Here is a 13,862-nt window from a genome sequence, read left to right as displayed (position 1 = left end):
TGGGCCCCATCTGTGTGGTTAAGCCATGAAAAAGTCTCATGCATGTGATTTTGTAACCCTCAGAAAGAGTAGCAGAAATTTGTTTTGTATTTCTAAGCATTCTATGATGTGTGTTATAAGTATTATATTAATGGACAACTTTGTGTAAAAAAATTACATTTTCATTTCCTTCTTGTATTTTCCAAAAAATCTTACATTTTAACCACTTCCCACCCACCATATGCAGAATGTCAGTTCTGTTATCCTGACTGGGCGTCATATGACGTCCAGGAGGATAAGCCGCTCCAGCGCCCCCAGTAAGCTGGCACCTGCTTCAGTGAGAGAGGGAGGTCAGTGTGAGAGAAAGTCTCATTCCCTATGCTGGACTTGTCTCCTTCTCTATGCTGGGGGGGCAATTTCTTTCTGTTCTGGAGGGGTCTATCTTTGTTGGGTTGGGGGGTTGATCTGTGCTGGGGGAGTTGGTCTGTGCTGGGAAAGTCAGCCTGTGTATTTACTTAAAACAAAAATCTAAATAGTGTAAGATGGAGAGAGGGGTGAAGGTGCTCTTTACATTTCTAGTTAGTACATTCAGAGATTAAGCTTAAAGCCTTATTAAACTCAAAGCAAATATTTATTATATTGCAGCTAACCAACTATTAGATGTGATGGCTGCATTTGTTTTCTTTTTGGTGATCTGACTAGTAAGTCTGTTGCTTTTCAAAAGAACAAGCTCTTGCAGATGTATAAGTTATAGTGATGAGAAAAAACATTCAACACTAGCAAGGGTCTTTACAGTGTGGTAGAAAGAAATCCTGGATAGCCGCACTCTGGGATAAGGACATCTTTATTTCAATAAAATCCAACAATACAGTCAATTGCAGAGACGTACAGGGTGATAGACTGCTAACGCGTTTCACATCATTTGGATGCTTATTCGTAGCTGAATAAGCTGCTGAATAATGCTACGAATAAGCATCCAAATGATGTGAAACGCGTTAGCAGTCTATCACCCTGTACGTCTCTGCAATTGACTGTATTGTTGGATTTTATTGAAATAAAGATGTCCTTATCTCAGAGTGCAGCTATCCAGTATTTCTTTCTACCTCACTGCAAACCAGCAAAGCCAGCACCTGGAACCAGTTCTTACTAGGGTGGTGTCACTCCAGAGCAAGAGTGTTTGTGAGCTGCATTTCCTTTTTTCCTGTCTACTTACAAGGGTCTTTACAATGATCAGTTTTATTTATATATGTAAAACCTTTATCACAAAGGGAAAAAAACTGTTGCTTTAAAGCGGAGTTCCACTGAATTTTTTTTTTAAAGTCAGCAGCTACAAATACTGCAGCTGCTGACTTTTAAAATATGGACACTTACCTGTCTAGGATGCCCGCGATGGCGGCACCTGAAGCTGATCTGTCCCTGGGCTCTTGGGTGGAGGCGCCACCATCTTCTGCCTTGCGGCTTCACAGCCTGGTTCCCTACTGCAGATGCGTGAGTCGCACTGAGCGATTGCACTGGTCCCTGCTGTCTTCTGGGACCTGTGTGTCTCCCAGAAGACAGCGGGAGGGACGAGGAGGGGCCGGACATGGCGTAGATATCCGTGGATACTGCGGCTAGTGGGAGAAAATACCTGGATTAGACAGGTATCTGCTCCCTCCTCCCCCCTGAAAAGTGCCAAATGTGACATCGGAGGGGGGGAGGATTCTGAAAAGTGGAAGTTCCATTTTTTGGTGGAACTCTGCTTTAACTGCTTATAAAGTGTTAGCTGGACTTTGGCTTTCATTTTTTTAGTGTATTTAAATCATCCAGAATTAGGGCACTCTAATACAGGAGGTGTGTTACTGCTCAGATTTCTAGGTAAAAACAGAGGAGAAAAAGTCTAAAAAATAATGCAGCCACCACATCTATTTACTGGTAAGCTGCAATGTATTACATTTTTGGTTTTGGGTTTAATACTACTTTAATTTTTAAATATCAAAAAGAAAAATGGTGCAAGAAAGGTTTATTGCAAAGATACAAAGATACAGTTGTACAAAACAGATATAAGTAACAAAAAATAAAAGGGTTTAAACATGAAAAATACTTAAGTAGAGTCCACTTGGTCTTTGGTTCAGTGCAGAGCTTGTATCTGATATAGCAGAGTCACTGGCCCTCAAAAATGTGTATTTCATTATCCTTGGTAGTGGTAAATGAGAGCCAAAGCTGCTACCGAAACAGTTTTTTCTTGACCTTCTAGAGCAGGGGTGTCATCCAAGGTTGTAAGGAGATATTCGGTATAATGTAGTGTAGGGCATCAATAGGTATGTGTAGGGAAGTATCAAAGCTCTCTGGGTAAAATTATTTCCATTTTTTAATGGAAAAGAAGAAAAAAATCAAATACACTAAAGGGTCAATTTATGGAAAAAAAATCTGTGTGAATATCTCAGCATTTGTGTAAAAGTCACAAGTAATCAATAATATTTGTAACCTGTGAAATGTCAACTTCTTTTTGTTGTCTTTTGCAGGGTGAATGTAACATTCGCTAACATTTGATCCTAAGAGATCTGAGCTGTAAAAAATTTCAGTCAGGGGACTTAAAAAACATTTGTCAAATAAAGGAATTTATACAATGTTGCAGAGAAGGAAGATGATTTCCTTAGGTCAGGGGTCAGCAACCCCCGGCACGAGTGCCAGACATGGCACGCAGCTGTGTTTATGATGGCACGCGAGCTGAGTATTGCTGTCTACCATGGAATGCAATCCCTGCCTCCACCATTGATTGGTTTAGCTGCACTCATTGGCTTTGCCTGAGTCCCAGGATAGCGGCGCGTGTGCAGTTGCCCAGCGCCCGCAGTTGCTGGTTCCAATCCCCATCTCCCCATTTGATGCCCGGCGCAGCCACACTCTTTGGCTGGATCCCGGAATGACGGCATGTGTGCAGTTGCCGGGCGCCCCCTGGTATCGTCAGGACTAGTATAAGCTAGAGGCAATGGCTACAGTCCTGTAGCACTTGGAAGCTGGGACACACTGTGAAGAAGGGGCGACTGCCCTCTACAGTAGCTGGTGTGTGTAAGCATTTTGTCTGTTGTCATTTTTTGTATTGGGTACTTGCTGGCTTGGCTTTTTGCTTATGTTTTTTCCTACCTCTTCAGTCTGGGTCCATGGGGTTTGGTTTGTTTGCTTTGGTTTTGGGTATCTGTCTAAGAGGTTATGAATGCAGGTGGACAGGGTTGGCTGGCACTGTATTGTTTAATGAATAGGGTGTTGTGACTTTGCAAGTTTGGTGGCTGGCCTGTGGGCAAATATGTTGTGGTATGTGTATATATGTGCGTGTGTAGTTGTGCGTGGGTAAGTGTATGTGTATGCATGTACAGGAATGTTGTGCGTGAAAGTGCATGTTTTATGTGTTGGTGTATATGTGGTTGCAGTGTGTGCATGGGTGGGTATGTATGCACGTGCAAATGTATCGGCATGGATGGTGGTGCGTGTGTTTTGGTTGGTGTTTGATAGTACGGATTGTCACAGATGGGGTTGTGTATGTGTATGTGCGTGTTTTTGCGTTGGTGATTGGGTGTGGGTTTGTATGTAAGGATGCATGTGTGAGCACCTGTGTATGGGATGGTTTGGACATGGTCAGGATTATGTGGTTATTATGGGTGGTGGAGTATGGGGCATTTTAGATACTGCTGGGTCGTATAGAAGGTAGGTTATGCTTGGTGGAGTTATGGTTTGATGAGTGATATTGTGGGAGTTATGGTTGCATGAGGTACATGGTCTAAGTAAGATTGAATTTTTATGTAATTCAGGCAACTCAGGGGACCCTGATGTAATGTGGAGAGACTCTGGGGACCCTGATTTAATGAGGGGCTTTGGGGACCTGATGTAAGTGGGGGGAACTTTGGGGACCCCAATGTAAGGGGGGACTCTGGTGATTGATGTAAGTCTAGGGAGCCTCTGGGGACCCTGATTTAATAGGGGGTGGGGGCTCTGGGGAGCCTGATGTAATGGGGAGGCTCTGGGGAACATGATGTTATGTGGGTGAATTCTTGGGACCCTGATGCAAGGGGAGGGATCACTGTGGACCCTGGTGTAAGGGGGTGGGAATCTCTTCGGACCCTGATGTAAAGGGCAGACCCTGTTATAAGGGAGGGCTCTGGGGATCCTGATGTAAAGGGGAGAACTCTAGAGACCCTGATGTAAGAAGGAGAGGAACTCTGATGTAAGGGGGGGGTGGTTGGAAACCCCGATGTAAGTGCTTAGTCTGTGTTTTCTAAAAGTAGTAGTAAGTGAAGGTGCAGGAATAGGGGTAACCTGAGGTGTGAAGGTCCAGGAATTTGGGTGATCTGAGGTGTGGAGGTGCAGAAATTGAGGTGATCTGAGGTGTGCAGGTATAGGAACTGGGGCTGATCTGGGGTGTGATGGCACAGGAACTGGGGCTGATCTGGGGTGTGATGGCACAGGAACTGGGGCTGATCTGGGGTGTGATGACACAGGAACTGGGGCTGATCTGGGGTGTGATGGTGCAGAAACTGGGACTGATCTGGGGTGTGATGGTGCAAGAATTGGGGCTAATTTGGTGTCTAGAGGTGCATGTATTCTGGCTTATTTGAGATCTGAAAGTGCAGAAATTGGGGTGATCTGAGGTGTGAAGGTGCAGGATTTGGCATGATATGAGGTGTGAGGGTGCAGGAACTGGGGTGATATGAGGTGTGAAGGTGCGGGAATTGGGGTGATCTGAGGTATGAAGGTGCAGGAACTGGGGCTGATCTAAGTTATAATGGTGCAGGAATTGGAGTGATCTGAGGTGTGAAGGTGCAGGAACTGGAGTGATCAGAGGTCTAATGGTTCAGGAATTGGGGTGATTTGAGGTGTAAAGGTGCAGAAATTAGGGGTGATCTGAGGTTTGAAAGTGCAGGACTTCTCACTGATCTGAGGTGTGCAGGTGCAGGAATTGGGGCTCATCTAAGGTGTGAAGGTGTAGGAATTGGGGTGATCTGAGATGTGTAGGTGCAGGAATTAGGGGTAAACTGAGGTGTCAAGGTACAACAATTGGGGTGATCTGAGGTATAAAGGTACATGAACTGGGGCTGATCTGAGGTGTAAAGGTGCAGGAATTTGGCTAATCTGAAAAGTGAAGGTGCTCCAGGAATTAGGGTGATCTGCAGAAGTCCTTGGCTGGCATATTCATTTCAAGCTTACCGTACATGCCTTGCAGCACACATCTTTTGAAGCAAGGGTAAGTTATCATTGATCTTTGGAATCGCAATGTTAATGTCTTACTATTATGCAAGTATTTTTTTCTTTTTAGTCATTGAGTGTGAAGTTGACTTCTTTTTTTATAACCGACACTCTCAATTTTCTTTAAAACAATTCGGCACACTGTGCTCAAAAGGTTGCGTACCCCTGCCTTAGGTGATCTATTGCTCATCTGTGAAGGGCTTCAGTTCAATAAACTTGTCAAACAATGGAATCCAGTTTCTGCATCATTGTATCAATTCTGTATAGTGGTTCACTCCGCATAAGCCAATTCATTACACTGTTTTATGGGGAGCACAGGAATGTCTTTACACTAATACTTAGCTCTATCTAGAGGTCAGATGCTGTATTTCCCGCGTTAACCACTTCAGCCCCGGAAGGATTTACCCCCTTCATGACCAGGCCATTTTCTGCGATACTGCACTGCGTTCTTTAACTGACAATTGCGCGGGCATGCGACGTTGTACCCAAACAAAATGTATGTCCTTTTTTTCCCCACAAATAGAGCTTTCTTTTGGTGGTATTTGATCACCTCTGCGACAATTTTGAAAAAAAAAAAACAAAATGTTTTACTTTCTGCTATATAATGCACATCCAAAAAAAAAAAATTAAAAAAATCTAATTTCTTCATCAGTTTAGGCCAATATATATTCTGCTACATATTTTTGGTAAAAAAAAATCCCAATAAATGTATATTGATTGCTTTGTGCAAAAGTTATACTGTCTACAAAATAGGGGATAGATTTAGGGACTTTAAATTTTTTTTCTTTTATTGTTTTTACTGGTAATGCAATTTTTAGCGGGACTGTGACATTGTGGCAGACAAATCTGACTCTAAGTGACACTTTTTGGGGACCAGTAACACCAATACAGTGATCAGTGCTAAAAAAATGCACTGATCAATGAATAAATGACACTGGCAGGGAAGGGGTTAACACTAGGGGTAATCAAGGGGTTAATTGTGTTCCCTGGTTGTGTTCTAACTGTGTAGGGGATGGGCTTACTGGGACAAAACAGAGATTGTTTTTGCTGATTACTAGGAACGGTCGATCTCAGAGTTGCCCCCTGTCAGAATGGGGATCTGCCTTTTTTACATAGGCAGATCCCCATTCTGTCTCTCTGTACCGCAATCGCAGGTGGCCGGTGGACATCGAGTGTGCTGGAACCGCACGTGCTCCGCCCACACTATGTCATGCACGGACCGACGTACAGGCACATCGGTTTTTGCAGCGAAGCTGCCTTGCCGCAGTATACCTGCGGAAGGTGTTCTGCAAGTGCTTAAATCAATAATTTACCTTCAACAAGCACATATTATCACCTATGTACATTTTTGGTCCATTTGCACAGAGCAAATGTTCATGCACTTTCCCTGAGCAAATGGATTAGTGAATTTGTTATAAATCATCCCCTTCGTTTAAGGTGCAAAGAAGTTTAGTAAATTTTTAAAAAATGCTCCTGTTCCTTTAAAACACGATAAACAACATAGTGCTTCTGCAGTGTAATTTGTCCCTCTCTATGCTGTAAAATTCCTAGTTGACCCTGCCTGTTCCTGTGTCCCCATATGTGAACTGACCACGGTAATCATGGCTGCTGATCCATGATACCGTGGTCAGTTTACGTGCCTCCACCATCCCCCAGTCTCTCCATCTCCCCCTCTTCACCTACCTCCCTGCCTGTTGGCTCAGTAGTCTGTGTGTGTGTGTATGTGAGCCATCTCCTCCCTGCCCCTTCCGCTGCTATTCTGCTGTGGCTGTAAAGTCACTGATCACAAATCCTGGAATCCCCTCTGTTACAGCAAAATATACAGTGCAATGTCTATTTTATTTTTAAATATGCAGATAAATACCTTATTTTACAGCGCCGCTGTGTGGTTCTGTGACCTCCCAGCTGATATCAGAGGGGAATCCCAGCCCCTCCCTCTGTAGTCCTTAGATTGTTAATGAGAGTGGCAGGAGGTCATGTGACCGCACATTGGTGCTGTAAAATAATGTATTTAGCTGCATAATTTTTAAAAAACAAACATGCTGTAATATATACCTTGCTGTAAAAGAGGAGATTCCAGGATCTGTAATCAGTGACTTTACAACCGCTTTAAGAAGAAGTTCTAATTTTCAACAGTTACTTGATTGTACGTTTGACATGCACATCACACTTCAGCAAGTCAGACCCAAGTTCACCCCAACAAATCAGGCCTAGGGATGAGCGAATCTGCTTGGGTTTGGTTCCAAAAAGTTTCACAAACCTTGTGTGAAGCTCAAAGATCGCAAGTTTTGCAGTGAAACCCATTGGGGGCAAATCTTTAATTTTAATTTAAACCCATTTGGCCATTTGTAGGGTTAATAAGCAAGCTGTTGGCAAACAAAAGCCATGGGAAGCCAGACACTACCATGGGAAGACTTGTAGCAAAGCCAAAAATAAAAATAAATTTTAAAAATTGTATCTCTACTTACACAGATTTGTCAGGTGTCCATAAAATCTCAAACAAACTGACAATATAGCTGCTGTGAGACCACTCTTTTTAAAGAAAAGAACGTGTTTTATCCATTTCTTCAAATTATTGGACATTCCTTCAACTTATTGACTTTTGTGAATTAGGCAGTTCCTTCAAATTATTGACTGTTTTGAATCAGATGACCAGTGGCAAAGGTTAAGCACTGCATTATAGGATGTTCCTGGTTTCTGGAGGAGAACCCATGGTTAGATAAACACCAGAACCCCAGTGATGCAAGGCAAGAATGCTAGCCACTAATTTACCATGGCATGAGAAAGACCTCTGGGAAGATTTCACACTTGTGACTCTTAGGTATGCATCTGCTACCAGTATGCTTATCATCTAAATATATATATATATATATATATATATATATATATATATATATATATATATATATATATATATATATATATATAAAATATATATAGAGAGAGAGAGGGTATATATATATATATATATATATATATATATATATATATATATATATATATATATATATATATATATATCCAGTATATATGAATTTATAAAAATATACTTGACATATAGCAATTGCATAAGTTTTTTGCTTTAGTGTTTAAGTTAATTTACAGTGTAATGCTCAGTAGGCAGAAGTCAGAGCGGCGTTGGCTCTTGCAGCAAGTGAATGTCATTCTGTGCTGTGTCAGGGAGAGAAGGGAAAGCCTTGAATACAATCTTTCTCTCTCTTTCTGTTATTTTTTCTTTTCCTTCCCCCTTTTCTGTCTTCCCCCGGCCAGAGTTCATTATTTTTCTTTCTTGTCACTCTGTGTGATAGCTTGGACAGAAGAGCAGAGAAAGAAGCATCACAAGGCCTTAATCTGCTCTTTAATGCCTGACTTCAGAGGCGCCATTTATCTTGCTAGTGCAGCAGGGGTCTCCGGCAATTTTATCTCTAATAATATATTGATGGATTAAAAGGGTCAGACTGGAGACGAGCTAGAAAAATTGCTTATTGACATCAAAATACAGTGCCCTCAACCTGATAAACATAGAGGGGGGCCGTGTATGTCCTTTCTAGGTCCTGACGCTTGTAGGGAGGAAAAAAACAAACAAAAAAAAAAATGTATTTTTACAGCTTGGACCAGTTAATATTAATCTGAAAAAGAGCAAGGCTGTAAACTGTCTGATATGTAGAAACTCATATACTGCATACTTTATGTGGATAATAAGCACAATGCTATATCTGCTGGTCTTTGCACAGAATGAGGCAACAAAGTAATAGAAAGTTACCACCTGTACAACCCAACTGGCATATAGAAGGATATTAGAATTTTACTGTAACCTTTGATCAGCCCTGGGTAAACAGCTGTCTGGCTATAAGGTACTACAAGTCCCAGCATTTCCTGGAACTTGAAGGTTCTAAATACCTGCAGGACCCCTGGTGCTGTCATATAAGCTATATGATTGAGCTTCCTACCCAGAAATAAGTACCAGGGCCCTGTTTTTTTTTTTTTTTTTTTTTAAGACTTGGATGTAAACTTTTCCAGGCCGTAACTGCCAGGTCTGAAAGTGTGACACTCAAGACCATGTCGAGCCTCAATATTCAGGGTGCGCATAAAGGAAATTGTACAATGACTGCAAGCAGAGGCAGTGATTGCATGATCAATTTCCATCACATATAATGTTTAAAGGGAATACTGAAACATATCCAAACTCAAAAACAAAAAATGTAATATATTGCATCTTACCAGTTCATGGATTTGATGACTGCATTCGAATTTATTTTTTTTATATTTTTTTCCCTTCATTTTTACTTGGTAATTCTGCCAGTAACACACTTCCCATCCTAGAATGACATTGCTCACTCACCCTCCTGTATCAGGACAACAGAAAAAGAGAGGACTACAGAACCCACATTGTACATAACATAGAGGAGCATGGTTCTGTAGTCCAGTGTAGTTAATAAGAGTCAGCACAGGCAAAGAGCACAGCATGTTATCAGCTCACAAGTTTTCAAGTAAGATCAACAAGTATTTTTTTGGACTTATCAAACAAACATAGCAAAACATTTTAATGGTATAAAAAAGAATCAAATAAGAGGGGATCTTTGTAAAAGTAATCCTAAATGAAATCATTTAAAAAAATATATAACAAACATGTCATTCTTACCTGCTCTGTATAATGGTTTTGTACAGAGCAGCCTCAATATTCTTTTTGGGGTCCCCTGCCTGTGGTTTTGGCTTCTTCCCCCTGCCGATTGCCCTTAAAAGCAAGCTTCTTGCTATGGGGGCACTTGAGCAGGAGCAGGGTCCCGCCCCCGCTCTCTCCCCATTGGCTCACTGCCTGTGATTGCCTATAGCTCCTGCTGCACCCAGGTTTATACCCTAATGCATAGAAGGCATTAAAGTGGTTGTAACCCTAAAAAAAAACAAAAAACAAACATGCTCCTGTCCCTTTAAGGCACGAGATATAGCATAGTGCTTTTGCCATGTCAATTGTCCCTTTCTATGTTCTACAATACCTGGCTGATCCTGCCGGTTCCTGACTTCCCCTGAGTGAACTGACCACGTTCATCATGGCTGCTAATCTCTTATAGCGTGGTCTGTTTTAGGTCCCTGTTCAGTACAGTGTGTGTGTTTTCCTAAAATTATAATGCTAAACACCTTCTTTGCAGAGGCCTGCTATGCAGACATGTGACCTCCCTCTGCTAGTTTGCATTCATCAGAGGGAATTCTCAGCCCCTCCCAGTGTACTCACTTACTTGGGAAGGAAATCAGAGGGAGGTCACATGACAGCAGGGCTCTGCAAAGAAGGTATTTAGCATTATAATTTTAGAAAAACACACACACACACTGTACTGAACAGGGACCTAAAACAAAGAGAATCAAAGTAATTAACACATGTGAATTTACAACCACTTTAAGGTAAAAAAACTTTGAGCTTTTAGAACCACTTTAAGGTTTACATTCTCTTTACAAAAAATATAACATAAATAAGGCAATTAAACTTTAGGCTCCATGCAGACAGGTATAATAAAATACTCCTGTCTATGCTGGATCGTTTGGCCAGGAGCTAGCAGAACAATCTAGTGTTAAAAATGCTCAATTTAGAGAATCATTGCACAGGTTTGCATGTTCACAAGTGTATGGGGCTTAGTATCATAGGTGCATAAACTCATTTTATTGGCTAGAATATTAGTCTATTTTAGCCACTAGAAATGAGAGGAAACTGGTTGCACACCACAGTTGTAATCCAAGAAAACGTCCTTTATTCTTCAAACATGGGACAATAGCGCAGGATAGATTACAGTTGACATGTTTCACACATAGGAGTGCTTAGTCATATTTTAGCCACTAGATTGAATTTACAAGCATTTTCTCACTTTTCTTTGTGTAAGTTATGGGTCTGGATCCCAGGAGTATGTTAACAGCTGCAGCTGGAAAGCCAGTACAAAGCAATGACAGGCTGGTAGGAGATGAGGCTATCTATCGCTGTTCGTACGAATGATCAACCTGGACACAGACAGATTGTTCCATGGATGATCGTTCTGTCCCTAACTGCAAATAACCACTGGATTTGCAGATACAGCAACAGCGGCAGAGAACCGTGTCTTCTACCAGCCTGTCACTGCTTTGTATAGGCTTCCCAAGTGCAGCTGTTCACATACACCTGGGATTCCTTCCACAGTAATCAGCTTATTATTGAAGCAGGAATCTGCTCTCCGGTCCCAATCACAGGTGTGAATGAGGCCTAAAATGTACTCAATTTCTACTTAGTACTTGACACTCGTAGCTTCAGACAATAATAAATTCTGCATTATCTTCTATCCTGTATCCTTGCATCACATGTGACACATTAGGGTATAACATAGTATAAATAGCAACAATGTACACTCAAATGTTACCTGATGGATAGTATCAATTTAGTGTTATTAGACTTCTGAAATGTCACCATGCTTTGATCTTTGTCTTGTTAAATAATCATCTTTGTAGGATGATATGCTGTATGTCTCCATATTAATTTTCAAATGTGTGCAACTATACCGTCTGTTTTTAATGTGTAATGTGTTAGACAGGGCAACATTTTTTTTTTTTTTTTTTTTACAGGATAGCTGGTAAGTGTGCTGGGAATGTTTTTTTTTGTTTTTGTTTGGAATGTTATTTATCTAAATTGCACATAATGGCCCTGGTTTATCAAGTTGCAATAAAGCTAAAGGCACCTTACCCCCTTCACACCTAAGCCTTTTTTTCTAACACTTGTTGCTTACAAGTTAAAATCTGTATTTTGTGCTAGAAAATTACCTCAAACGCTATGTATATATATTTTTTAGCAGAGACCCTAGAGAATAAAAAGGCAGTCGTTGCAATATTTTAGGTCAAAATATTAAAAAGAAAATACTAATGCGCTACCAAAAAAGTGTTAATGACGAGTAAAGTGCTTAATATAAAGTGCTTAATGGAATTAAAAAAGCGTCAGAACTTCTGTAGTGTTGCCAACACCTCTAAGTATGTGTATAAATAGTGAAGCAGCGCTAATTAGTAACCAAAAAATAAATAAAGTGCTAATGGGCAAAAATATCTCAAATGTATCTAAAAAAAAAAATACGGTATCTCAAAAGATATATTCATAGAAATGTGTTCAATAGAAATGTGTTCAATAGAAATGTGTTCAATCAAAAAATCATAATAACATACAAATAAATGCTTCAGTGAAAATAATGCGATAATAAATTGCATCCAAAGAAATCCAGTGATTCAGAGAGGTAATCAGTCTCTTATTCAAGGTATAAATCAATATATTCCTGTGTAGGCAAATATTCCTGTGTAGACAAATAGAGATGAGGGGGAAAGGAATGGATATGGAAGTCCAATTTTCAGATGTAAGATGATAATACAAAAAAACTTTCTAGAATCCTCCCCCAGTGGCACTAGCCTCTCACCTTATGGATAGACCCCAACGGGTCTAGTAGTGCATCGATAAACATAAAGACTGTTGCTGAATCCTCCTCCAAGGAATCACTGCAGCTTTTCCACAGTATTATTCCTAAAAAGAGTGTCTCCAGGTCCACGGGATCAAAAGCAGAAAAGAAGATTCTCCATAGTGTAGTAGGTTTAAAAAGTTTTTTTGTATTTATTAAAACGATCTTTCACAGTTAAAATGGCATAACAAGCCAAGCAGCAAAAAACGTGTAAAGCAGATAAGAACTTCCGGTCACGGCCGTAACCGGAAGTGACGTCACCAAGCTCCTCCTGACACGTTGCGTCACAACACACGTGACTTCATCAAGGGTACAGGTGAGCTATCTTAATTTATGTTTATTGAAGTCACGATCCTTATCAGGTATAGATATGCTTGGATTTCTCCAGCTAGCAACAGCTGCACGTTCCCTTTTTTCCTTTTTGTATGCCGTAGCCAAGTATGTTCTTCCTTATCCTCTTTAACAGGTCTTCAGGCAAAAATCATCTTGACCGATTCCAAATTGATAAGAGGCACAAAATGCTTGGAGGTGTGGGTGTCCTTCAGCTCTTGCTTCTCCTGGAATCCCACTGTCTTCCCTGCTGCTAGACTGAGTCGGCAATACAAAAGCTGTGTGCAATGTAAGAGACTCATTTGGAATCGGTCAAGATGCTAACAGACCAGCTGGAGACTGCACTGTCCGCCTCAACTTTTTTCTGTGAAAATGGAAGTTCAGGGCAGCAGCACTGAGAGAGTGGGAGCCAACAACATTCATAGTTGTAAGATGCAAGTGTTGGGATAAGAATTTTAACAAATAAATTACTAGGGGATTTTTATTTTATTGTGTGCAGTGTGTTAATTTATGGAGTTCTAGGGGTTTAATACTACTTTAAAGTTAATTGCAGGGCAAATGGTTACACTTGTGGATGGAAATATCGCTTTGAACTAGGCTGACGGAACTGTGTATCAGTATGCACTGTTGAAAGAAAAAAAAAAACATTCCTGTTGATGCATGAGGCATCCTGACCACTCTAGATACTTCTGAATTTTTCACTTTGTGAAGCAGGAGTTCCCATCACATCCAGCTGTGTTCCCAGCATCTCACTACTTCTACACATACACACTACATATGTAAATGAAAACTGAGATCTCGCTGATTGCATAAAGACCAACAACCAGTTTTTTTCTGTATCTCTGTGTCTGATTAACTGATGTACAAAAATCTTTCCTTGGCAAATGT

This window comes from Aquarana catesbeiana, linkage group LG04 (assembly GCF_042186555.1).
Source record: "Aquarana catesbeiana isolate 2022-GZ linkage group LG04, ASM4218655v1, whole genome shotgun sequence".
Lineage (NCBI taxonomy): Eukaryota > Metazoa > Chordata > Amphibia > Anura > Ranidae > Aquarana > Aquarana catesbeiana.
Note: the sequence above shows the minus strand (reverse complement) of the source record.